Source organism: Cupressus sempervirens, chromosome 3 (assembly GCF_028749045.1).
Source record: "Cupressus sempervirens isolate cs-2001-9-10 chromosome 3, ASM2874904v1, whole genome shotgun sequence".
NCBI classification, from domain to species: domain Eukaryota; kingdom Viridiplantae; phylum Streptophyta; class Pinopsida; order Cupressales; family Cupressaceae; genus Cupressus; species Cupressus sempervirens.
The window spans coordinates 176,889,811-176,917,325 of NC_143120.1; positions in this window are offsets into that span (position 1 = coordinate 176,889,811).

The following is a 27,515-nucleotide window of genomic DNA, read 5'->3' on the forward strand; positions in this document are numbered from 1 at the left end:
CATCCCTCACCATGCCTAGATGCTATACCATACCTCAGTTCTTGGACATTGTGGTGGGGTCCCATAGCTCAATAAACCTAAGCCCAAGAGATGGTATTTTCCTTCTCTTGTCTCAGGAGTTAGCTCTACCCTCTTATCGACCTAATTCTTACTGATTAATGTAATCATTGAGATTTTTTTCAAGTTATTATCATTTCTTAATCAATTACATCGATTAGATATTTATTTCTTTTATTTAATTATGTCAAATGAAAGAAAATGTTCATTCTTATCACCTTGGTATTTCTATACAATTATGTGACCTCATTATTATCATAATTAATATTAAACAACATTTAAAATAATAAATGTTTACCTTATTACCATTTTCCATGGGTGTTGGATGACGTGGTTCTTGGTTGAGGTGGAGACATGAAGATCAAATCCCTCCACAATGTCTTGTCCTTTGACAAATTAGAGGTTACTATTGGAGGCATTTACTTGCTTCTTTCTCAACCTTTTTGATGCCCGTGTTCTCTTTTCTTGGTCCATGTGGCTCTATCCTTAGTCAGGCCTTCAATGAACTCTATATTTAATTTCCAAAATTCTTCATTTTCTAATTATAAGGAAAGGACAAAATATACTCTTTTGTTTCTCTTTTTCCAAGAGTCACAATCTTTCATAATACAAATCCTTTGAAAAGTCACAACACTTCATAATTATAATCCTTTCGAAAAGTCATGACACTTCATAACTAAATTCCTTTGGAAAAGTCCAAATATTTTATAATCAAAATATTTTTGAAGAGTCACAACTATTCATAAATATGACCCTTTATATAGTTCACATCCTTTCAATACCATTTATACCTCTTTAAAAAATCAGTTCCTTATTTTCTTCATATTACTTTCCTCTTCCATTTTTCCTCTTTGAACTCCTCTCTTCTTTTCTTTCTTTTTTCTACTCTCTAAAATAAACTCTCTTCCCTTTTATATCTAAATCTTAAGGAATCATGTCTATTTGTTAAACATCTCTTGACTTTTTAATGGATTTAGTTAATTTATAGTATTCTATGTTATATTATTTATTTACTTACTTATTTGTGTTTATTTTATTTATTATTAAATTCTATTTAGAAAGTTAACATACTTTCTACAATATTGTCTCTTGTATTTAATTTTATTGATTTACTCATTGAAATTTTATTATTTTTTTAGTTATTTAAAATATCATACTAAATATTATTTTAATAATAATATAGATTAAATAATAATTATTTTCTTGTTTTATATTTTAGTATTAGTATTAATATAATTTTATTATTTATTTAATAACATTGTATTATCTAATAATTATTAAAATTCTATCTTAAAATAGGGATATGACAATGTTTCTCTATGGAGAATGCTAAAGCTTTTAGCACACCTTTACCTAGTCATTTGTAATTGACTAAGGAGATGTATCCAAAGAAATAAGAAGAGGAGGATATGATGTCCAAAGTACCTTATGCTTCAGCTATAGGCAGCTTGATGTATGTTGTGGTATGTACTAGGCAAGATATTGCACATGCAATGGGAGTTTTTAGTGGGTATAATCTAGGGATTAAGCATTGGAATGCAGCCAAATGGATTCTCAGACATTTGATAGGAACATCTAGTAAGCATTTACATTTTTTGGCTCTACTACTGATTTATAAGGATATGTTGACTCGGATTTGGCAGGGGATATTAATGCCAAGTGAAGAACTATAGGTTATGTATTTACTATTGGTGGGACAATAGTGATTTGTATTTATTGGTTGTAGAAGGTTAATGCTTTATCCACTATAGAGGTAGAGTATGTTGCTTCTATAGAGGCAACCAAGGAGATGATATGACTTTAATTCTTCATAAAAGAATTGGGACACCCATAGAGGGATAATTATTTGTTTATAGATAGTCAGAGTTCCATTCATCTTGCAAAGAATTCTACTCTACATTGAAAGAAAAAACACATACAATTGTGGTAACATTTCATTTGGTCATTTTTGGATTACGGACAGATAAAGATGGAGAAGATACATATAGATGATAATCCAATAGATATGTTTACCAAAGAAGTAACAAGGGAGAAGCTAATCTCCTCTTCATCTTTGGTTGGTCTTCTAGACTAAACATAATAAAATAACAATAGAGTCTAGGGTGGTTTGATATTCTAGTGGGAGCTATAGGTTTAGCTATGCTATGATTAGTATCCAAGTGGGAGGTTATTATTGTGGAGTTTGATCAGTCTCCAAATGGGAGATTTTTTTGATGTGGAGCCTAATCATACTTAGATATTTATTTAGTGTGCTTTCCCCCTAGATTATTTATATTGGGGTTTGGGGGCAATGCCCTAGGTTTTTCATAGTAAAGGGTCGGGTCAAGGGGTGATGCCCCCATGAGGGTTTTGGGGGCAGCTCCCCCAAAGCCAAAAATGACCTTATCTTGTAAAAGGTGTCAACTATTATTTTTCTATTGGATGACTTATTCTATCCCTAATTTTGTAAGTGGCAAAAGTTTGTATAAAATAGATTAGGGTTAGAGATTTCATAATGTATGATGACATTTTAGCTTCTTGCAATGGTATTCATGTGTAAAGGATTGAGGATTGTAATCAATGGATAATATTAATATTGGATTTATTATTGGTGGATATAGCCTAGGGATTGGGCGAACTACGTTAAATCTTTGTGTCTTGTGTTCTCTTATGTGCTATTTATTATTTTTTGATATTGGTTATATTTGCATGTAACTATTATTTATGTCCATGGTTAATCCTAACATGCTTGACTATCTCTTAAGTTCCTTATCTTCTACTTCAACTTTTTCATTAACCTTGTAAACTTGTACTCGATCAGGCTTAGTGTTTTAGTCAACAACTCTTTTAAATTTCATATCATGATCAAACAACACATTATCTTATCAAAGACTAACTAATCAAGTACCCATTGTAATTCCAACATACTTACTCCTCTTTACTCAACAACTACTTAACTCTCTTTTCAAATCCTCTTCATCAACCAACTAATATGACACTCTACACTATTAGCAAATGTCTTACCAATAAGGTTTGACATCAATGACAACATAAAAATTGTTCCAATTGTAGTTTCCAACAATCTCCCTCTTTGACATTGATGGAAACACTTTTAGTTACCTTACAATAGAAAAAAGTGTCTTCATGATTTGTCATTATCATCTCTCTCATTGGTTTCTAGAAAATCTTCACTAATATCCTTAGTTTCATTATGATTCTCATCCATACAACCCCAATATGCTTCATGTTTGCTTCTATTACGCTTCTCCCTCTATAATACAAATTATATATCCAAGAATTTGACACCAATTGTAATATCACTTGTAATATAACTTGTAATGATTCTCTCTTTGACATCTCTTCTTGCAACTGGATGGTAACACAACATCTCCCTCTTACATCTACATCTATAGATATTAGATGGTAACTTCATAACTCAACATCTACCACTTTATGTGTAACTTGTATTGTAAGTAACATATATCTCCCTCTTTGATAACTATGCCAAAGACATCATCCTCTATATCCATTCTTTCTTATTGGTTTCTATACTTGAATTGATCTTGGAGAATATCTCTCTCTCTATCATCTTAACTTACATCTTCATCAACACATACAACTATCCTACTTTACATAGTTTTAGAAAGCTCCTAAAGTGTGACCTCTTGCATCAATATGTAAGATATTTTGATATAAACAATTGATGCAATGTTGTATCTCTTCTTAAGTTGGTTTGGATATGGGAATGACCCCTAACTTACCTCTAAGATACACATATGCATCTTTAGGTAGTGCTTAAGTGAATATAAGCTATCTACTCCTTTGTGTTCACATATTCCAGTCTGACTTCTTTGTCTTGCACTAACTCTCTCAAGTAATGATACTTGATTGCAATGTGCTTGGTCTTTGTGTGCATCATTTGATTATTTGATATGTTTATAGCACTTTTTCTATCACAATAAATCACCATAGGTTCTATAATCTCCTCCTTCATACCTTTCAACAATTACTTGATCCACACAATATTTGAACAATTAATTGCTGCAACAACATGCTCAGTCTCTATTGTGGATTGAGAAATATAATTTTTCTTCTTACTTAATGTCCATGAAATCAATTTCCTGCCCAGAAAGAAAGTTCCTCCACTTGTACTCTATCTTTCATTAATGTTTCCAACACAATCAATATATGTGTAAACTTTCATCTCAAACTTGTCACTCTTCTTATACCATAAGCCATAGTCTTTTGTTCCTTTCAAATACCTCAATATCATTTTTCACATTCATCACATGATTCTCTCTAGGATTAGCAAAAAATTAGCAACAATATCAACAACTAATGCAATATCAAATGTACTATGAACAACATATTACAATTTGTCAATCATTGACCTATGCAATGCTTGATTCACTTTAGTAGAGTCATCATTCTTTGAAAATTGATGTCTAGTAACCATAGGTGTTCCAAATGGTATTGAATCTTTCATTCCAAAAAATTTCAATATCTCCTTGATACACTTTGGTTGTGTAATATAGATACCTTTCTTCATCTAATATTCTTGTGAACCAACAAATAATTTAATCTCTCCAAACAATGACATCTAAAATTATTTTTTCATCTCATTTGTAAATGATTTGCACAATATATCATGTCCTCCAAATATGATATCATCAGCAAAAATTTCAGCTAGCAATATCTTTCTCTCATATTCACTTTTTAGATACATATTGTTATTGTCATTACCTCTCTCAAAACCAATTTTCACCAAATAAGTATGTAACCTTTCATACCATGCTCTAGGGGCTTGTTTCAAACCATATAATACTTTGTGCAACTTACATACCATGTCCTTCTTGATAGGATAAAAAAATCCTTTAGATTTTTTAATGTGTCACAAATCTAGTGAGAAAGTAAGATACTGAGGGGGGGAGAGAATTTATTGTATATCAATCCCAAAGAGGTGATTATAGTTTGGATAAAGGAGATCTATATCAACAATCAAGTGAAAACTGAAGGATCAAGATATTGTTACATTTTAATAAGTTAATCAAGGTAAATATCTTAACATAGTGGTCCTAACAAACCATGTAAATCTCTTAATAGAGTACTCACTTAATTGTGTAGTTTAAATCCTTTAATAAGGTTAGACTTAACAGTCTTGTAAGCTCTTAGCGAGGCAAACCCCTCATAGGTTAGATCATCATAAGTGATCAAAATTTATATCCCTAATAGGCACACAATATTAATGTGGTAGTGAAGATTTTGTGGATGCAATCCCCACATCAGTTTTACCTTCTCATTGGAGGGTTTATGTGTTTTTCCAAATCTTGTGTTATGTGTTGATTACATGTTTATGTGTGTTATTCATGCAAGTAGATGTTAGATATGATATTACATTTTAGTAGATGATTTATTTCATTCAACATTAAAATTTATGAGGTTTATATTGAAAATGTTAAGCATGGTTTATGTTTAATGTGGTAAATATTTTGAAGATATTGATTAACCCCCCATCCTCTACCCCTAAGTATCTTACTTTCCCACTAGGTTTCCAACAATTGGTGTCAGAAATTTTGTTCTCTAAGAAAGAAGTCTAGCCAATTGAGAGTTAACGATCTTGGAGATGGAAGCCTAAAAAACTAGGAAAGGCAACTGGAAATTGAAAGCTTCACTTGTAGCTTACATATGAACAAGTTAAGGTTGCAAATGAGGAACTGGAGAAATTCTAAAAAATAAGAGAGGATATGGAAATCCAACAAAATGACACATAATATAAGGAAGAAAGAATTGAATACATATGTGATCATATATTAAAACTGATCTAGTAATAGAAGATCTATTGGAGAAGAATAACATCCTAAATGAAGAAGTAACAACACTAAAAAGAGAACATGAAATACAATTAGTGAGACTATGTGAAGTTATTGAACAAAAGAAAAAGTCTAAAGAAGATAAAGCAATGACAGATGAAGAAAAGAGGCAAATGATTGCAAGACTTGATGAAAGGATCAACAAAATACAAAGGCAAAGTCATAATTAATTTAACATGGGAAAGATCAAAGAATAGGAAGCCTAAATGCTACAACTATGGAAAACCAAGTCATGCAACAAATCTCTGTAGGAGAAAATTTGGCAAGTCAAATCCTAAACCAAAATTTAGTAGTTATTGCTTTAATTGCAAAAAACATGAACATCAAGCATATGAGTATTGATAAAAGGTTAGTAAGACACCAAATGCATCTAAATTTGAATTTCATTGCTACACATGTTAGAAGTATGACCATAAGGTAGAATATTGTAGTGTTGAAAATAATTGGTTAATTGTGTATTGTCTTTGATGTTACACAAAATGTCATATCTTTACCAATTAGTGTATGTCGATTTCACTTAGTCAATAAAAATAGTTTCCTGTGTCTACTGAGAATTCTAGTGTTTGTCAAGTTTAGAAGATAGTGTCTAGCAAGTTCACTCGAGCGTTGAAGACAAGTTCATAAAAGTTGAGTGTTAACCAAGCTCACTCAAGTAACAAAGGAAAGTTGGATGGAACCAGTGTTAACCAAGATCACTCAATTACCAAGGAAAATTTTTGAAGATGCAGTATTAACTACATTCACTTGGTTAACATAGGAAAATCATTTGTGAGTTAGTATCTACTGAGCAGGGTCATCTAATAAAGTATTTTCTTGTTTTGGCATATTGAGTTTATTGGATTTGTTTATTGGTTCTAGCTTACTAAGGAGATCAATATTAATTATTCTAAAATGTATTCAAGTTGACTTGACAATGTGTATGATATAAGTATAAGGTTAAGTTGAGGATTGAAAGTGTGTAAGTGTATGGAAGAATAGAAGATGGTTAGAGGAAGTGAATTAGAAGGATAATAAGAATATCCTTGAGGAGCTACAAAGATACATTTGATTAGGAAGGATCAAGTATTCGAGCCAGAATTGAGATCTAAAATTAGCAATATAGTTGCATCATAAATCAGGTCATCTCATTATTACTCTCTAACCATTGTAGAAGTGATCTAAATCTCTTAACAGACTTAGCTTACCAACTATTTGTAAATCCTCTAACAAGGTGGCATTTCTAGATTGAAGTGTCTAAAGACCTCTAACAAGGTCACTCCTAATAGGGTGATTAAATTCTCTAATAGGGTCACACCTAATAGTGTATTTTGTAACCTTTAATGGGGTTGGCTCCTAACAGGACTCAAATCCAATGAGTGAAAGTTAGTAACTAGTTACAATTGGTAATTTTTCCCAAATTGAATATTCATGTTAAATCTTGGTGTCACTTGTGTTCATGCTATTTATTTCATGTATATGCAACTAAGTTAATTAAGGTTAATCACAAATAATATCCTAAGATTTTCATGTTAAGCATTTTCCAACTTACATTTGTTATTTCAATGGTTACCAAGTTATAACATAGTATTAATATTAATTGAGTACCTATGTGGTTTCCAAGCTACAATATTTTTGTAAAGTTTATGTTATGTGCTGAAATCTAAGGGATCTAGGATTTATTTTAAGGGTAATTGATTCACCCCTCCCCTCTTAGTTACTCCTCATATATTTCCAAAAATTGGTATCAAAGCTTTTGGTGCTTGCAAAAAAGTTTCAAGGACCTAAGCTAAAAGATCAGGATGTCTTAAGAAGAGAGATTCCCAAGCTTAATAGAGATAACTTTGAGGCATGGTAGGAAATTATGAATTTTCACCTAGCAAACATCAATGATTCAAGTTTGAAATATCTACAAAATGCTTACAAACCTCCTACTAGAACATTGATTGTAAAGGATATTGTTAGAAATAGGGATTACTGGGGGGGATCAATAATCCACAAACTTTAGTCACAAACCAGATATTATTTCTTACTTTAAACTATTCATAACAAAGAAATAAATTAATGTTGAATAGTAATAGTAACAATGCACAAAGATAACTCATAACACCATAATTTGTTAACTAGGGAAACCCTGGCCAAGGGGAAACCTTGGTGGGAATGATACCCACTGGATAATAAATTGAGACTTTGAATCCTTGTTAAGAGATTCCAACCATGTTAATCAAACTCTTGGAGGATAGGTATTGTATCTTCTTCCTTGACTAATCTTTGATCTTCATCTTGATCTCAGATCACAAAATACTCATATAAAACTTCACATATATCACTTTCACAAAAGTTTGCATATAATCACAATTACAATATAGCAATTGCAATCATAATTTCTATCACAGTTCTCATCACAAGATGTCCTTTGCATAAATACCATTCCTTTATGAAAATTTATGTTGGGTCAGCTAAGACCACAATCCAATTTTCCAACTTAGAGTAAACATCTAGGATGTTGGCCCTAATTGGACAAGTAATTATCTTGTAAACAAAATAAACCTTTCCTTCAATTTTTCTATCATATTTTGCTTCAAACATGATTAACTCTATTCCATAAATTCTATACTAACTTCTAAGGTTATATACATCATCACCAACATGTATACTATCTCCATATAACTTTTCTAGTCATAATATGATGTCTACAACAAGTTATAAATAAAACAATACACTATTGTAAACCAAACTCTATACTAAGACAATTTTTTGAGTACCAAATACTAAGCATCTTTATTGTTGAGCTTTCCATTGAACATGTACATCATGTGTTTCCATAAATGACAATAATTACATATCACTATTATCCAATTGTCAACAATCTCCCCCTTTTGCATTGATGGTAGCAAAATAAGAAAAATTGGCTAAGTGACAAAAACTTAACACAACAAAAATAAATAACACCTTACATTACATCCATTAAAATTTGTCCAATATTACATAAGCTACCCCTTACAATATACTTTACTATTTTTTTGTAACTACTCCCCCTTTGACATCAATGACAAAGGTCAAAATGTCAGGAATCTGTCCAAAAGAAACTATCTAAAAATGTTGTATTTCCTTATGCTGGTATGATCTTAATGCAATCATCAAAGTTTTCCATAAGACTATTAATACCTTTAGTCCATGTTTCCTTGGTGGATTTAGTAAAGGTGATAATTTCACATAGAGCATATGATGCAATCTCAACTATATAAAGATCTGAATACAAAAAGTTAAAATATGTTTCCTTGGCCTTGACACATTCTGCCAACTATTTCTCAACAAAAGATAATTTCAGAGCAATATATTATCTAAATTTTGATATCCTCTTCAAAATTTATTCCTTCCAAAGCTCCACTTTCCTGATATCACTATGAATATTGGCCACTTGTCCTTCAATATTATCTACTTTGCAAGATGGATGCTGGATAAATCCTCTAGCTCACTCATCTTTCCTTCTATCTAACTATTGATTTTCTTGGTCAAATTGTGTGATAAGGTACACTTAATATACAAATTTTTACCATCCTATTGACATTTCTAAAGTTCCTTGATACAACTATCAAGATTAACCAAATCGTTCTTGATGTTTTGACAGGTGGTGCTAAACAAGTTAGCATCATGGGAATTTGTTCATTTTCTTCTGCAACATTTAACAAGTTAGTAAATTTTTCATCAAATGATTTCAGCACTACTTTTGCTCTCTATTTTGAATCTAATTCAGTGTGTTGTATTTCCAAAGTAATATGCAGTCTATCAATAACTTCCATTAATTTTTTTTGTAAGCTTTTCACTTTCCTATAATTCTCAATAAGCTTTGTTAGGGATAAGATCTAATCTATTTGATCATCATCATTAGTATCTAAACTAGCAAGGGAGAGAAAAGTAGATGAACTAGATAGTTTAGTATCATCATCCCTTTGTTTCTTAATTGCTTCTTTTATTCTCCTCTCTCCTTCCTCTTTCTTTTCTCTTTCCTCTCTTTCCTTTTCTCTCTTCTCTTCCAATCTCTTCTTCTCATCTTCCTCTATTTTCCTTCTCATTTCTTCTTCTACAATTCTCCTCTTTTCCTCCTCTTCCTTTATTTTATTTTCTTCCTCAAGAAATTTTTACTTAGCTTCTTCTATTTTCCTTTTCTCTTCTCCAAGTATCCTCTTCTCTTCTTCAATCTATCTTAGTTTGTCCTCAATATCCTCGATGTTGGGTTCATTAGGTTTACAAACTCCAAATGGATTGGTACCATCAATGTTAATGGTAATATTGGTCCAAGAAATTTGCATAGTGTCACTGGTCATTGACACTTTCAAGGTTCTAGGTGTTGGAGGAGATGCTAACTTTGACTCTGTCAATATCTAATTGATTATTGTTGTAGTCTCACTCCTTATTTTATCTTTTTCACCTACCATAAATAGAAATGGTCTCAATTTATTTCTCAAATATGGTGTGAGGTTATTCAATAATCTTTTAATCTCTTCTTCATCACCAGTCTTTCAAATATTTCTAAGCATAGACTTCCAAAGTTCTAGATCTTCTTCCCTTATAGGTGCCTTCTTCTAAATGAGTCTTTCATAGACTTTCTAGTTAATTATGCTTTTAAGATCCTTCAATTTCATATTGTTTTCTATTATATATCTCACATTAGATATATTAATCTGATCCTTCTCAAAACTATTATACAAATCATTATAAAATTCATCTAAACAAAGTTACCTTCATTAGCAATAGTTATGTTGATCTTCTCTATCTTCAGCTTCCAAGGTTGTCGAGCTTTACCTGCTAATTGGTTTGATGGAGTCATTTTCTCTACTTTCTTGATCTCTTATTCCTCTTCCTCTTCATCACTAGACTCAAAAATTGTCAACAATGTTTTATGTATTTTTCCTAGTCTGGTGGCTTGTTGTTTTACCCTTTTTGTTTTAGTAGTCACTGCTTCCACCAATCTTTCAAATTTTCTTTTTAGTTCACTAGGCTAACCATCTAACACTACTGCATATGGAATGCTTTGTTCCAAAGATGTCTCTACAACAAATATTGACAAAGGTTAAATATTCAATATTCCTTGCTTTATAGTTTTGCTTATAGCCCTAGACTCACTCTCTATCATTTTGGCCTCTGATAGTGCTTTCTTCATAATAGATTCTATTTTCTTATGTGATGCCTTCTCCAAGGTTGCCTAATAAGTTGACTAGGTAATCTCATCATGTGTACCAATTCTGTATTATGCTTTGTCTTTATCTACATTCAACAAGAAATCAACATAACCAACTACTATATCATCATTTAATTCATAACCCAAGGGATCAAGAAATGTTTCCCAAGGTTCCACTACTTGAATATAGGTATAATTTGTATCAACCATTATATAAATGTCTTCCTAAAATCTATCAACAATTGTAGGTGCAATTCTAAATCTATATTTCATTTCATTCTGAAATATTCTCATTATAAGGTTGCCACTATCCAATATATTATCTACAAGATGCCTTTTACATACTTTTGTAATGATCTTCATTGTACATCTATCACTACTCATTATGTCTATGATTGATAAGTAAGGAAATATTTGAAGTACATGAAAGACTATGTGATTGATCAATGACTGGAATCTAAACACACCATTATTTATTCTCTTGATCTTTTCTAGGTTTTCTAAGAGTTGCATTCTTAGAATTTCACTAAGATTCACTTGTTCCTTCTCTATACATATCTTATAAGCTACATAGATAAGTCCTACTAAACGTTCATCAATATTTGAGCTTGCACAAATACAATAGGCAATTATTCTACTAAAAAATATTACATCATCTTGCTTGATGGTGCTAATCACTATAGCCTTTCCATTATACACTGCTTTAGTATAACTCTCAATTTTCTTCTTCACCATTTTCTCACCTATAGGTATCCTACCTTATTTACTAAGACCAATTACCTCATGAATAAAGTTGACAGAAATATCAATTACATTATCTTGCATCCATAATTTTCCATCATGTGTCCTACTCAATATGATCTGTGTCCACTTATCTATGTCCAATTCATGGAAGAAGTGATATTTGAATAGGTCTAGTTCCCTTAAATTTTCAAATCTAGGCTTCATAATCATGTTCTACTTGAAAACTAATTCCATATCTTTGTTCATGAATTCACTACCAATAGACTCAAACTTACTATTTAGATAATTGCCTACATATTCAAGATATACTACATTGTTTGGAGTGATAGACAATGCTAAGATAGAGTTTTCTTTAGTAGGTTTTATAGAAACAACCTTCAAATTTGGTCAATCCTCATTCTTAGCATTGTCTACTACTGACATATCCATGATTCTATCAATTTTGAACTTTTATCAAACAATTTTGCAAAAAAATGATAAAATACCTATTTCCAAAAATAGGGTTTACTTTGAAATCACTCTGACAAGTCACTTCTGAGTGCTCTTCACTTTAGATGAATTCACACTAAAGTGAAAATTAATTTTGTACTCCATTTATTCCATCAATGTGAACTTGCATTAATTGTGTACTTTGCAAACACCGTAAAGTTGTCAGTTATGTTCTGTAATCAAATAACTACACAAGATCATCCATCTGATCTTCAAATGTCACCCGAGCTTTTCCATAGCTAGTTTCCATCAAAACTCTACTAAACTTCACATCACAAAATTCTTTGCAAAAATGTATTTTTCATCTTCTATTACAGATTTAACTTTTAATGTAATACTAGTAAATCTAAATTCCTTCATAACTTGTTTAGATAAGCTCCAAATAACAATAAAGCTTAGGTACAATCTAAACTTAACTAGATACACCTTAACCCAACTTCACTACCTCTAGTTCCATCTCTAGATGAAGTTCTCAAATTTTGATATTGTGAACAAGCTTAATTCAACTTATTTGAATCAAACTCAACAATTGACTTTGATCTTCCTATCTCATCATCATCTAGCTCTTCCTTTGAGATATCTACTCCTTTCACAAATCCCTCATTAATTTCTTCTCAAAGTTCACTAACAATGTTTTTGTGTTCCTCATTGTCTCAGAGTTCCTTTCACAGTTCCTTCTGTCACTTGTGGTATTTCTTCCATCATTCCTTCTGTTCTTGAAGCTTCTTCCATTGTTCCTTCTATCTTCAAAGTTTTTCTCCATTCTGCAATACTTTTTCATATGTTCGAACTTGTTGCATAACTAACATACAGGTGCTCTACCTCTAGGACTCTATTGATCATTAGGTGCATGACAATTCTGAGAAATGTGTCCTAAATTTTTATACTTATAACACATGATCTATCTTTTGTCTTCATAAGATCTTCCTTCTCTCGATGTCCTTTCATTAGATCTTCTTCTATCTATAGGGTTAGTATTTCTAGACATTCTATTATTACTCTATCATTATCATACTTAGGTTTCCTACAATCAATTGCATTATGACCCATACCATAAAAATTATGATAATAAAAGTCCTTAACGTGATTAAATGACTTATTTGTACAATCTCTTTTCATATAACCTATTTCATACATAAAAAGTGCTTGTCTCAAAATTCATACATGGTTTCTTTAGGAGATTCCACTTGCTTTGGTTCATCCAAAATGTCCACTTCCTTGTTTAGCTCAATTTCTTTAGATTTATCAAAAGATTGAGTGGATTCAATCTTATCATCAGATTTAACTTTTTCTTTTAGATCTGATCTAATCTTAGGTTTCTTCATAGATATGTTAATTAGATAACCAAGACCAATCTTATCATAAGTATGTCTCTGTATTAACATTAAATCATCAATCTTTTCTCTACTAGAATAAAAATTCTCAAACTTCTAGTTATACTGGGTTAATTCACCTTTCACAATACTATTGTACTTATGAAGTTCTTCATGAGCTTCTTTCAATGTTTCAAACTCAAATGTTTTCTTTTTCATATTTTCTCTCAGATTTGCATTCTTAGTCTTCAAATCAGATTCAACTTTGCTAGGATAATTTATCAAATTCAACTTTAGATTTATGATCTTCAATTCATGCTTCAAGATCTTGTATTCTATCTTCAACTTTGAATAATCATCATCACTAGTTCCACATTTAGTAGATTCAGGCTTGGATTTGAGATGTTCAATCTTTTCTTTCAATTAACCAATGTATACTTTGGAGTTTTTGTATCTGTCCTTCTACTTATCTCTTTCTTCAGTAAGGAGATCAATTTGTTCAAGAGCTTCTTCAAGGTTTTTCATCAAATATTCCATATCCATAGGGATCTTACTCAAGCTATTAAGCCTCTTCAAAGTAACTATAGTTTGATACCAATTGTTAGAAATAGGGATTACTGGGGGGGTGAATCAGTAATCCAAAAACTTTAGTCACCAATTGGATATTATTTCTTAAATTAAACCATGCATAACAAAGCAATAAAGTAATGTTGAACATTAACAATAAAAATGTACAAAGATAACCCATAACACCATATTTTATTAACTAGGGAAACCTTGGCCAAGGGAAAACCCTGGTGGGGATGATACCCACTAGCCAATATATTGATATATAAGTTTCTTGTTATAGGATGGACCCTGTTAGGAGTCAATGAGAAAATTTAGCCCTATTAGGAGACTTTGAATCCTTGTTAGGAGATTCCAACCCTATTAGAAGTTGTAGTACAGTAAATATAAGATGAGCCCACTACCCAAACATGCACTTCTAATTACAAGAAGAGCTCACTGCCTAAACAAATAATCAGTCTTTTGGAGTATAGGTACTATATCTTCTTCCTTGACTAATCTCTGATCTTCATCTTGATCTCGTATCACAAAATATCTTGTATAAAACTTTGCATAAATCACTTTCACAAAAAAATTTATATAATCACAATTACAAGATAGCACTTGCAATCATAATCACTATCACACTTCTCATCACAAGATGTCCTTTGCATAATTACCATGCCTTTACACAAATTGATGTTGGGTCAGCTAAGACCAAAATTCAATTTTCTAAATTAGAGTAAACATCTTGGATGTTAGCCCTAATTGGATAAGTAATTATTGTAGAAGTTGATGAAAGCCAATTTCATAGTGCGCCAAGATCACCTGCATGCAAATAACTTGTTGAAGAGAAACTAAAGAAGGAAGGAACAAGAGCTTGGAGTAACTCAAAAAAGTGAGAAAATATATTGCAACAATGAGAAATGAAATTTCTATACAATATGCTCTATGCCAATATTATGAAATTACAATAGGAGAGCACAAATATAAAGGCCTCAAGGAAGCTTCTAGAACAAGATAGAAGATGCTAGGAGATAAGCATGACAACTAAGTATACATCCATGAAAAGTGGATTACCCTCCAATAAGGTAAAAGGATAAGTATGACAAGGTGTTGACAAAATGTACACAAACTTGTGTTGTCAACAAGTCAACATGTAAAACTATGCTATCTCCCAAGTGACAACTAATAAATAATGCATTTAGCCTAAGTAAACTTAAGTAAAAGCATAAATAATAATAAATAATTATTTACTCTAATACCCACCCCTTAAGTGCAACTTAGGGGAATGCACTTAAGCTCACAATAGCTAAGATGAAATGTAGAATGGGTCCTAGCAACAAAGCCATGTTAGGTACCCATGAACAAATGCATAAGAAATGCAATGCAATCTCTATAAACCAAAGACAAAGGAGAAAACCAAGTGGGAAAAACCCCTATCCAAAAAGAGATAGCTAAAAACCTAATGAAGGATTGAAGAAGCCTCTAGGTAGAGGAATGTCTAAAAATAGGAACAAGAAGATCATGAAGAACATCACTGAAGCATGAAGAAGCTGCGAACTCTATCAAAATGAAGCTACTAATCTAAAGAACCTCCATAGAAATAGAAGGCACAAATCGAGAGTGTCTATATGGTAGATGATCCATCTCACCAAAATTCATAGGTAGCCAACCACTATAATCACCTAGTATATAGGATCGGATACTAAATACATAACTCACTCTTTCAAACCATTGAACCAAGGAAGCATTAGAACAATAGAAAAACCCCCCTTAATGTAGACGAGGTGAGGTGACAGGCAACTAAAAAGGTTGGCCAAAATCGTCTGTAGAAAGAACTAAGAATGACGAGAGAGAGTAAGAGGTACAAACACCTATAAAGGCATGTATCACTGACACATCATGGGGCAAAAAGGAAGAGGGAAAAAAAGTGGCATACAACTATCACCCCCATGGCAATTTATAAAATAGTGCGAGTACAATTGTCTCAAAACAACATTCATGATCTCGAAATGCAAGAGTGGCACTTTATCTTAGTGTTTTTGCATAAAGATGCTTACAAATGATATCAACAATGATCAAAAAGGGAAAAAATTTGATACAATAGATAGTATAGCCCAAAACAAAGGATCTCATGCCATGAAAATGATCCTCGAACCTGGAACACCCAAGATATCCACCATAGACAAAAAAAAAATGCCAAAAGAATGATAGAAAGGGCATGGGATAGAATCTAAAGGAAATGAAAGAATTTTTTAAAAGATGATAGAACTAGCTTTCCAAAAATATAACATTTTCAAAGAATGGAGATGGGACGCACAAAAAAAGCTTGTCGGAGTGAAAAATAGAACATCCAACTTTCACTACAAAAATAGGCAATAAAACTACATCAAAATGACAAAATACCTATATCAATATCTCTATCCTAGAACCAGCTTTCCAATGCTTCTTTTGAATTGGAAAAATACTTTCCTATGCTCAATTTATGGCCAAAAATTGCAAATAGGTCAAAAAGTGACCTAGAGAGGCCACAGGAGTGCTGATGTCAGCATTTTAACCCGATTAAATTTGATAGGTAGGGGGTCATCATGGAAAAAAAAGACTACAACATGGATACCATGTGGCAATGCCACATGGCAGTATGGTTGCCAAAATGTTGACGTGGCACAGGCCATGTGGCAAGTGCCAACATGGCACCTATGCCACATGGCACTTGTAGATTGTGCCAACTATCTTGCAATGCTGGTGGGCTGGTGGGCAATACACTAGTGGCCATAGCTAACTGTGATGGTCATAGGGGAGGTAGTCTGGATGGCACCGCGGAGGTGGGTGGTGGGTCAGTTAGGCGGTAATGGCCATAGAGCGACAGTCAAATTTTGGCCATGTCATGGCTACACTGCCAATAGTAGTAGAACTTGAGTTATGTGCTAGCCACATGGTGGTGGTGCATGGGTGGTGTCATGGTGGCTGCTTAGCAGAGCAACTGCTGCAGCCACCTATTTTAAAATAATTGAATTTTTTTCCAAAAATCACAATAAATGCATCTGTATGACCTCCTGATGGGAAAAAAAAATTGGATGACACTACAGTACTTGAAAATCAAAAAATATATATGAATCTTGACTATAACTCACCAAGATTACTTGCATGCAAATAACCTATCGAAGAGAAACTGAAGAAGGAAGGGTAGAGCTTGGAGTAACCATACAGAGTGATAGAAAAAATATTGCAACAATGAGAAATGAAATTGTTGTACAATAGGCTCTATGCCACTATTATGAAATTACAATAGGAAAGCCTGAATATAAAGGCCTCAAGGAAGCTTCTAGAACAAGCTAGAAGGTGCTAGGAGATAAGCATGACAACTAAGCATATGTCCACAAAACATGGATTACCCTCCAAGTAGGTGAAAGGATAAGTATGACAAGGTGTTGACAATACATACACAAACTTATGCATTTTGAACAAGTCAAAATGTAAAGCTATGCTAACTCCTAGGTGACAACTAATTGTATGTGTCAATATGTGGCCTCTGTTAACACAGACACTTCAACACATCCATTGTATGCGGATTCATCCTAGAATGAACAAGAGATTGTTCACCCAAGAATAGTCCAACAAGGTGACTTGTTGCCTTCTATCTAAAAGGATTTTTCTTATTAGATATCCTCATATTCGAGGTGTAAGCAACCAAACCCTCTAAGAATGAAGGATTCAAAGAAATACAGCTAGTCTAGATGAATGTGTAAAGTATTCTAAATGAGATATGCAATGTAATCTAAGAACAAAATAAAGCAAACTAAATTAACATATGCATAGTTAAGCTAAATGAAATATGCAAAATGTGAGCAAATGTGAGTATGAATTTTAGCAGCACTTCGATAGCAATTCAATTGATCGTCCCCAAAATGAAGGAATGAGAGTCTCTTAAATAGATTTTCCAAGAATCCATCAATGGTTGAGATCAATTTCAATCAACGGTCAGGATTGAAGATGAGGTTCAGTTAAGGTGGAAGATTCCCAAATTAAAGGGAGTTAACTAACTCAGATCTGAGTGTAAGAGTTAGTCAACTCAGATAGACTTTAGTGTAAAAGCAAGTGATCTGGGTCACTTCTAATTTGATCAGCAATGAATTGGGAATTTCCATTTTTGAACTGAAGAGAAGAATTTAGAAAGAATATTTAATTTAATAAAATGAGATATGCTCTCATAAATACCTTTTCTATTTAATTAAATAATTTTATTTAATTAATTAGAGACACTTTTCTTATTTAATTAAATAACTTCGTTTAATTAATTAGGAATGGCTTCCTATTTAATTAAATAAATTTTCTTAATTAATTAGAAACGGCTTTTCTATTTAATTAAATAATTTTGTTTAATTAATTAAAATAGGCATATTTATTAAATTAGATAAATTTAATTCCATAGTACATTAGCCTTAGGTGATGATTTAATTTAATTAAAGTATAAATACTTAATAATTAAATTAAATGTTAATCAATAGGTTTAATGTGACTAACATGAGTCAATACTATTGGAATTAAATAAAGAGTCTGATTAATGCAAATTAGGGTTTTAAGCATTTGACAATTAAGTCAAGTAGCAAAAATTAGAATAAGAATTTGCCTAGTGAAATAGGACTTTAGAATTGATTTAGATAGACCAGAATTGGTATCATGGCAATGAGCTAATTTTGGGGTATTACATTTTGCCCCTCTTTGAATGAATGTGCGAGCAGCACGTTCAATTCAAAGAAAATCAGAAAGCATGATGTGAAGATGAGATCAGTTCTGAAGTTGATGATACGGAGACCAATTGATAAGCTTTTAAGGACCATCTCTAGAACAGAGCTTAATCCCAAGGAATCCAAGTTGGATACCTAGATACCCAAAATTGATAGGCATTTTAAAGGTTTCCTTCAGAACAAATTTTTACCTTTAAGGATCCAAACAAAATATCTAGATAACTGAGATTGATAGCATTTAAAAGATTGTCCCCAGAACGGAGCTTAACCTTTAAGGATCTAGATAGAACATCTAGATACCTGAGATTGAAATCATTTAAAATATTATCTCCAGAATGGAGCTTAACCTTTAAGGATCTAGATAGAACACCTAGATACCTAAGATTGAAAGTATTTAAAAGATTATCTCCAAAATTGAGCTTAACCTTTAAGGATCTAGATAGAACATCTAGATACCTGAAATTGAAAGCATTTAAAAGATTATCTCCAGAAAGGAGCTTAACCTTTAAGGATCTAGATAGAACATCTAGATACCTTAAATTGAAAGCATTTAAAAGATTATCTCCAGAATGGAGCTTAACCTTTAAGGATCCAGATAGAACACCTAGATACTTGAGATTGAAAGCATTTAATAGATTATCTCCAAAATAAAGCTTAACCTTAGGAATCGGGGTTTAGATTGTCCTGATACCTGTAATCAAATGATGACAAGATGAAAAAGATGACAAAGATGCCAGAAAGGGGGGAACAAGATGCCCCTAGTGGTAAGATGCCTCAAATGATGAGGACATAAGATAGGAACAAGATGTCCCAAGAGATGTAGATTCAGATCGATTTGAAATGCAAGTTCAATGATCTAATCATCCTACCCCCTCGGGAGCGAAACCAAAAGATGACACACTAGAAGTATGATGTAAGGAGAATGATGAAAGATACAAAAGAAATCTGAGGTTTAGCTGTATATAGAAGAGATCAGAATGATCAGGAGAAAATATGAAGAGATCAGAATGATCTTTAGAAAATTGGAAGTCAATCCAAAGTGATTTAAAGGTCCAAAAGATCGAGTTTGACCAAGGATTTGACAAGAATTGAGCATTGTTGACTTGGGTTGACTATATCCAAAATGAGTTTTGAAAACATGAAGAATATAGAGTTGAAAGGATTCCAAGAATTGTAAAGTATCAAAAAGATTTGGGCTACACAAGCATTTGATCACGTCGATCTCCAAAATTTTAAAATGCATTTTTAAGGCACTTAGGTGTGTCAAATTTTGAATTCAATGTCAAAAATGGATTCAGAATGGTCAAATTATCTAGGGGATGATTTTTGCACAAGTAGGAGCACTTTGAGAAATTAGGTCAACATCTATATAAGGGCCCAAGGGGTCATTTTCAATTCATTTGCACTTTTTGTCTTGTAGTGAATTAAGCTCTGAGAGAAAAATGGTAGTGAACATGAGATATCATCGTTTCGAGTGCTCCAAATGACATAGTCGACCAGCAGACTATAGACCACTGATGAGTCATCAATTTTCCATCTTCGTATTTTAACTTTCATGCTTTACGAGGTCATTTATTACATTTTTTATCATGTTTTAGGGTTGTCCAAATGGTCTTCGCACGAGACTATATTTTCTCACACAAAAAAATAGGGTGCATTATTTCTTCACACGCATCAGTGAGGTTTCTCGCGTGGGAGACACCCACCTCTCATGCAAAGACCAAGATTCTTCATGTGCAGGAACTTTTTTTCTCGTGAGAGGACTTCATTTCTCACGTGACAAGGAGATACTTCACGTGAAAGAGAGAATCTTCACGCGAGATCTAGAGAACTTCGCGCGAGATTTTGAGATCTTCGTATGAGAACCAGTGACAGTAGAGGTTAAAATTTGCATTTTTGTACCTGAAATTTTCATTTTTATTAGCTTTGTTCTACCATTTCATTCTGGTGCTGATTATTTTCTTATCGTTATTGTTTGTTTGTGTGCAGGAGGTCTTTGATGATGTTTCGTTCAGATTGCATTATCCACCCTATGGAGAGTTGTTACGAAGTCTTGATGATACTGATCGAGCACACATTGCTCGATTGGGTTTGTCCTCGCTATGCCAAATCCTAGTTTTGATGGAGCATTTCCATTCAGAAATGAACACCTTTCATTTGCCAATGGGGGAGATGACGATCACCCCGGAGGACATCTAGAGGATACTACAGATCCCATTCCATGGAGCCAAAGTGGTGTATGATATAGTGCCCTGAGAAGGCACAGAGGAACTTTCTATTATGTTTGAAAGGGAGCTATAGAGAGGTTGAGCCATCAATTGGGATGAGCCGATGCACACATACGGGCTGACACACAGGCTGGCATCTATCCTAGCTATATTCTTGAGTTGTTTCTTGTGTCCTAATAGAGGACATCATGGTTTGGAGTGTGGGTGGGGAGTGATGTTGTGCCAGATGGTAGAGGTGCCTAAGATTTTTGGATGGGGTTAGTACATGTTGGCCCACCTATACCATGAGATGCACAAGATAGTCTTCTATGAGAAGAAGACTATGGCCACTAGAGTTTATGTGCTACAGATTTGGACATGGGAGCATCATCTCATATGTAGGCCCATTCATGAGGATGCCAAAGAGTTGATGGAGCCATATATCTATAGATATCGAGAGCACATTACCCAGGTCTTCCTGGGTAAGACAAAGCACTGGAGGACATGTCTTGATGACTTGGTCTCTGTTGTATGGCAGCCCTAGCAAGAGACAGAGGAGTGGGATGATACTCAAAGAGAGCTATCATGGATGTTCATCTCGTAGCCACTGTTGGGAAGGATGACACAAATCATAGAGTAGTTTGCAATTTCACAAGTGTGGCTGCAGTACGGTCGACCACATGATATTTCTCAGGAGTACTGTGCATACACCAGACTAGCAGGAGATGTAGGGTAGGGGTGGCCTCCACATATGGATCCATACCGATCCATGATAGATGTATGCATCCTAGCATCAATTTAGTGGGACTACCTTCCGAAGGTAGTAGATGCAGGGATGACACCTACTTATCAGGCTCATTTGATCAGTCATCCATTCCTGAGATTTACTGATCCACTGGGGATGGCAGATCAGGCACAGAGATAGGTACCTCAGTGGTAAGAGGTACAACCACAACCATAGGTATAGCCACAAGTCTGGCATTGAGTGTAGTAGATGTAGATTTCTCCACATCAGATGGGATCATAAATAGGTGTCCAGGGTAGTAGGATAGGACATGGTCAGTGATAGAGGTAAAGGATAGAGGAACAGGCCCCACAATAGTAGGTGCCACCACAACAGTAGGCACCACCATAGTAGCAAGCACCACCATAGCGGTAGGCACTTGAGATGCTTGATGAGGATATGCTAGATCAGCCTATGGCTGGGGTGTAGGACATAGTACAATGCTACTGAGAGTGGATTCATTAGGCCTCTTGGCAGTTGGGGAATCTATAGATATAGGTAGCTATCTGAGACTCACAGCTGGTGGAGTGGCAGTGAGAGATTAATTGGTGGAGAGAGCACGCTGAGACTACTAAGCAAAGATTGGATATTGCACAGGAGGAGATCTACCTTCAGTTGGCTCCAACGGCTTACTACTTTGCTACATATTTGATAGTGGTGCCTGATGAGGCTCTACAAGTGCAGTGATTCTCACAGTATGCTCAAGAGTCAAGAGGTGCACGACCTCCTGGTAGACCTGACATGCCACCACCTCCTCCTCTACCTGTGGCTCCTGCTCCTGCTCCTATTGGAGATGAGAGCACAGGGCAGAGTTAGATGTTGTGCGTCTAATTCTTGATTTTGATCTCTGGCTATTTATTGATTAGTGTGCTAGCACCATTTTCTATCATTTTGATCAATAGCACTCGAGTAGTGCCCATTTTTGTACTGACCCATTCTTTTGAGATATACATATATATGAGATTTTGAGTTGAGTATCAGTGTACATGTGATTGTCTATGTTTGTTTCACTTTGATGTACATGAGATGTCAATATGATGATGATGAGATACATGTTGTGCTTTGATATGAATGCATATGTATTTTGATGTGATGTGATGTGATTATGAGCATGTAGAGTAGATATTATGAGTATATGGAAGCAATGCATATGGAAATGGACTAACATCTCATGTAGTATTGCGTGTTTTTGCTTGACAGTCATAGGTATTCCATTGAGGAGCATGAATCGATGAATCAAATGCTTGTGTAGCCGTGGAGAAACCTGATAAGTTTGAAGATGCCCCCAATCCTTCATGACATAGGGGAGAAATAGAATCACAACTAAATTACATACGTATGCAAGTGAAGTATGTAATGCAAGAATGATGTTAAATGCAACCCTAGGTCTAGTTACCAAGCCTCGATGATTTATCATCACTGGACATAGAACAAAGCTCGTATGTTATACAATTCCCACTGACATTGCAATCATGGGAATACCAATAGAACATACATTATAGGTTTTTTGAGATTAAATGTAAGCATTTGAGGCACAAGAAGCCAGAATGATTAGAACATTTGTCCCTTTTAATATAGCAAGTTAACATAAGCATCAAAGGATAAATGCCAGGATGACCAGAATGTTGCTTGCATGAAAAACACACCAAACACATAGGAGATCCATCTTATGCTAAGTATTCAGTATTTATTCTATCAATAATGACCCTTATGTTTGTAACCTGAGATAGAAGTGTGCTAGGTATACTCGCAGTGACTCGTACATTCACTTAGTAGGATGAGTATTAGTATTTACTGTAGCATGAAGAGTTCACTCCAACAAACAAGGAGAAGAACCAATGTTATTGACATATTTGTATAAAAGGAGTCGAGGTACACATGGCCATTCAATACAAGATGAAGGCTCTTATAGTGGACACCCCTTTTATAGGAATAGATCAACCTATTGGAACTAAACCACAGATAGAAAGCAAAGAAAAGATCATGCCCCCAGTCATTACTTCTCTAGTTGAAGATGACATCATCGAGTTGCTCGAGGAGATATGATAAAGAAAAACAAAGAAAAAAAAGAAAATGCTCCTCATATCCAAACAAGTATATCATTTTTGAGTTCAATGTTTTTGGGATTGATGTCAAGTGTTAGTGTCCAGAACATGTTTGAAAGAAATATCTTCAGTAGGGTGACAATAGTAGGCAGACGCAGTCAAAATGACTAGTGACTAAGGTCAGCGGGGAATCTTCATGATGAAGAACCTAAGAAGGACTAATCAATAGTAGATAGACATAGCCAGGACAACTGGTGACTGACACAAGAGAGATCTTCCATAAAGGAATCTAGAGACGTAACCCAAGCAATAGTAGGTAGACATAGTTGAAACAACTGGTGACTATTGCGAAAGGGATTCTATGAGGAGAATCTTTGCAAATGAGGGACATTGGCAACAATAGGCAAATGCAGTGAGGACCACTAGTGATTGTCACGAAAAGGATTCTATGAGGAGAATCTCAAAAGAGTGACACTGGCAACAATAGGCCAACACAGTGAGGACCATTGGTGATTGTCGCAAAGGAGATTCTATGAGGAGAATCTCAAAATGAGTGACATTGGCGACAGTAGGTAAATGTAGTGAGGACCACTGGTGATTGTCACGAAGGAGATTCTGTGAGGAGAATCTTGAAAGTAGTGACACTGAAGTTGAATGCCCTCGAGCTGTGAAAAGACTCCATCCATGGATACATAAGCAAAAAGAAAAAAAAGTAGGAAAGTGAAAGCATGAAAGCAACTGTACAGAAAGCTAGAAGATGTGCTGCAAGATGGAATGTTGGGAATAAGAGGCACCTATTTACTAGGTTTTCAACTTCTTGGCAAAAATTTCTCTTCTTCTTTTTTTTGGCTACCATGATGCCTATTTCCAGGTTTTCACCAATGGCACTTTTCTTGTTTTTTTTTGTTTTTTTTTTTGTGTTACCAAACCATCTATTGCTAGGTTTTCACCAAGGTAAAAAAAAAATTTTCAAGAATTTTTCTAATTTTTAGAATTTTTTTGGGACATATAGATATGTACAAAGAGCTTACTAATATCAGATCAATTGTAAAACTACTTCAGGTGAAGAGTGTTGACAGATTCTTTAAGCACTTCTCCTTCGGTTGTGGAAAGATGATAGGAGCCAGATCCATATACTACAGTAATGATATAAGGACCAAGCCAATTTGGTTCAAACTTTCCTTTTTGGACTCGTTGTTTTTTATTCTTAGGGTTCTCTCTCAGGACAAGATCACCCAGCTGGAGGTCACATTGCTTGACCCTTTGATTGTAGCTTCTTGTCATTTTTTGTTGATAGGCTTACAGATAATCACATGCCACTTGTCATTTTTCATCCAGTAACACAAGCTCTTGAAGCCAAGCTATCATGTAGTCATCATTAGTGATAATGCCTTTCATAGAGATTCTCAAGGTAGGAATCTCAACCTCTATTGAAAGCACAACATCCACCCCATATACCAATGCAAAGGGACTTGTGCCCATTGGAGTTCTAATGCTTGTCCTATATGCCCACAGAGCTGGATTGATCTGGAGATGCCAGTCTCTCCTTGATTTTCTAACTGTGCAATGAAAAATTTTGAGGAACTCCTTATTGGATGCCTCAACCTAGCCATTACCCTAGGGGTAATAAATGGAAGACCAATGTTGTGTGATTTTGAATTTCTTGCATAGTTTCTTGAGGTCTTTATTCTTGAATTTTCCTCCATTGTTAGCAATGATTGAGGATGGCACACCATATCTGCAGATGATGTAGTTCATGATGAAAAGTGCTATAGTTTTGCCATCAGCAACTATGAGAAGTACTGCCTCTACCCACTTTGTGAAATAATCTGTAGCCATGATAATGAACTTATGTCCATTGGAGGAGGTTGGGTGGATCTATCCCACCAAGTCGAAGGCCCATTGTTGAAATGGCCATGTTGTGGTAGTGGGAATTAGCTCTCTAGCTGGAGCATGGATGAGATTCCCATGTAGTTGACACTATTTATAGGACCTAGCATACTTGATAGCTTCTTGCTCCATTTTGGGCCAGCAGTAACCAGCGAGAAGGAGTTTGCGAGCTAATGTCAAGCCATTGGAATGAGATCCACAAATGGCCTAGTGAACATCAATTAGTGCACGTTTGGACTCTTTCGGTTCTAAACACCTAAGGAGCATTCTGTCGAGACCTCTCCTATATAGATCATCAGCAATAATGACATAATGGAAAGCATTACGAATTAGGTAACATTTCTCATTCTAGGTCAGACCTTTTGGAATGGTTTGATTGTGAAGGTAAGAATAAATGTGATGGTAGCGAGATGATTCTTGTCCTATAATAGAATAGATCATCTTAGAATTAGGGGTGTCATAGGCTGGGTAATGTAACGCTTTCACCAAGAACTCATGTCGGAGATCATTTTCAGGCATTTGTAGTAGGGATGCTAGAGTGGCCATGGCATCAACCACTTTATTATTTGCTCGTGGAACTTGCTGGAAGGTGATGTGTGCAAAATATTTCTTTAATTCATCAACCATGCACTTGTAAGGAATTAGTTTCTCATCCTTTGTTTGGTACACATCATTAACCTAGTTGATGACAAGCTGAGAGTCACCAAAGATATCTAACTAATCCACTCTCCATTTAGCTGCAATTTTCATGCCATTGATCAAAGCCTCATATTTAGAAATTTTTTTTGTACAAGGAAATAGAATCTTGTATGCTTTGGGTAGTGAGTATCTCTATGGTGTAATGAAATTTAATTCCAGCACCTAATCCTTATTGTGTGAAGGACCCATCAAAGAACATAACCCATGTGTGGTGCGTGAGTGTTAGAATCGAATCATCTAGGAAATCAATGTTCATTGGCAAAAGACTTTGCACGGATGCATTGGTCAGCTAATCTACAATTACCTATCCCTTGATAGCCTTGCATTCAATGTATTAGATGTCAAACTTGCTGAGTATCATAACCCATTTAGCCAATCTTCCTATGAGAGCAGCCTTACTGAGAAAGTACTTTAGTGTGTCTATCTTAGCCACGAGCCTTGTAGTGTGGGCAAGCATGTAGTGTCTCAACTTTTGCGAAGCAAAGACAACTATCAAGCATGCTTTCTCAATAATGTTGTATTTCTTCTCATAAGAGACCAGTGTTTTGCTCAAGTAGTAAATAGCTCTTTCTTTGTTTTCATCATCCTCCTGAGCCAAAAGGATTCCCAGAGACATTTCAGTTGCCAAGATGTATAAAAGAAAAGGCTTCCCATGGATGGGAGGCATCAGGATTGGTGAATTGACAAGATATTATTTGACCTATGTTAAGCTTTGCTTACAATCCTGGCTCCAATTGAATTTCACACCCTTATGTAAGGTCTTTGTGAAGGGTTGTGATCTATCCGCCAATTGTGAAATAAACCTGCGAATAGATTGAAGCCTTCCCTGTAGTCCTCTCATCTGACTAATGTTCTAAGGTGGTGGCATGTCCATTATTTCTTTTATTTTTTCTGGATCTACCTCAATTCCTTTTGCAAAAACAATGTATCCCAGTAACTTTCTTGATGTGACACCAAATGCGCATTTCTTAGGATTGAGTCAA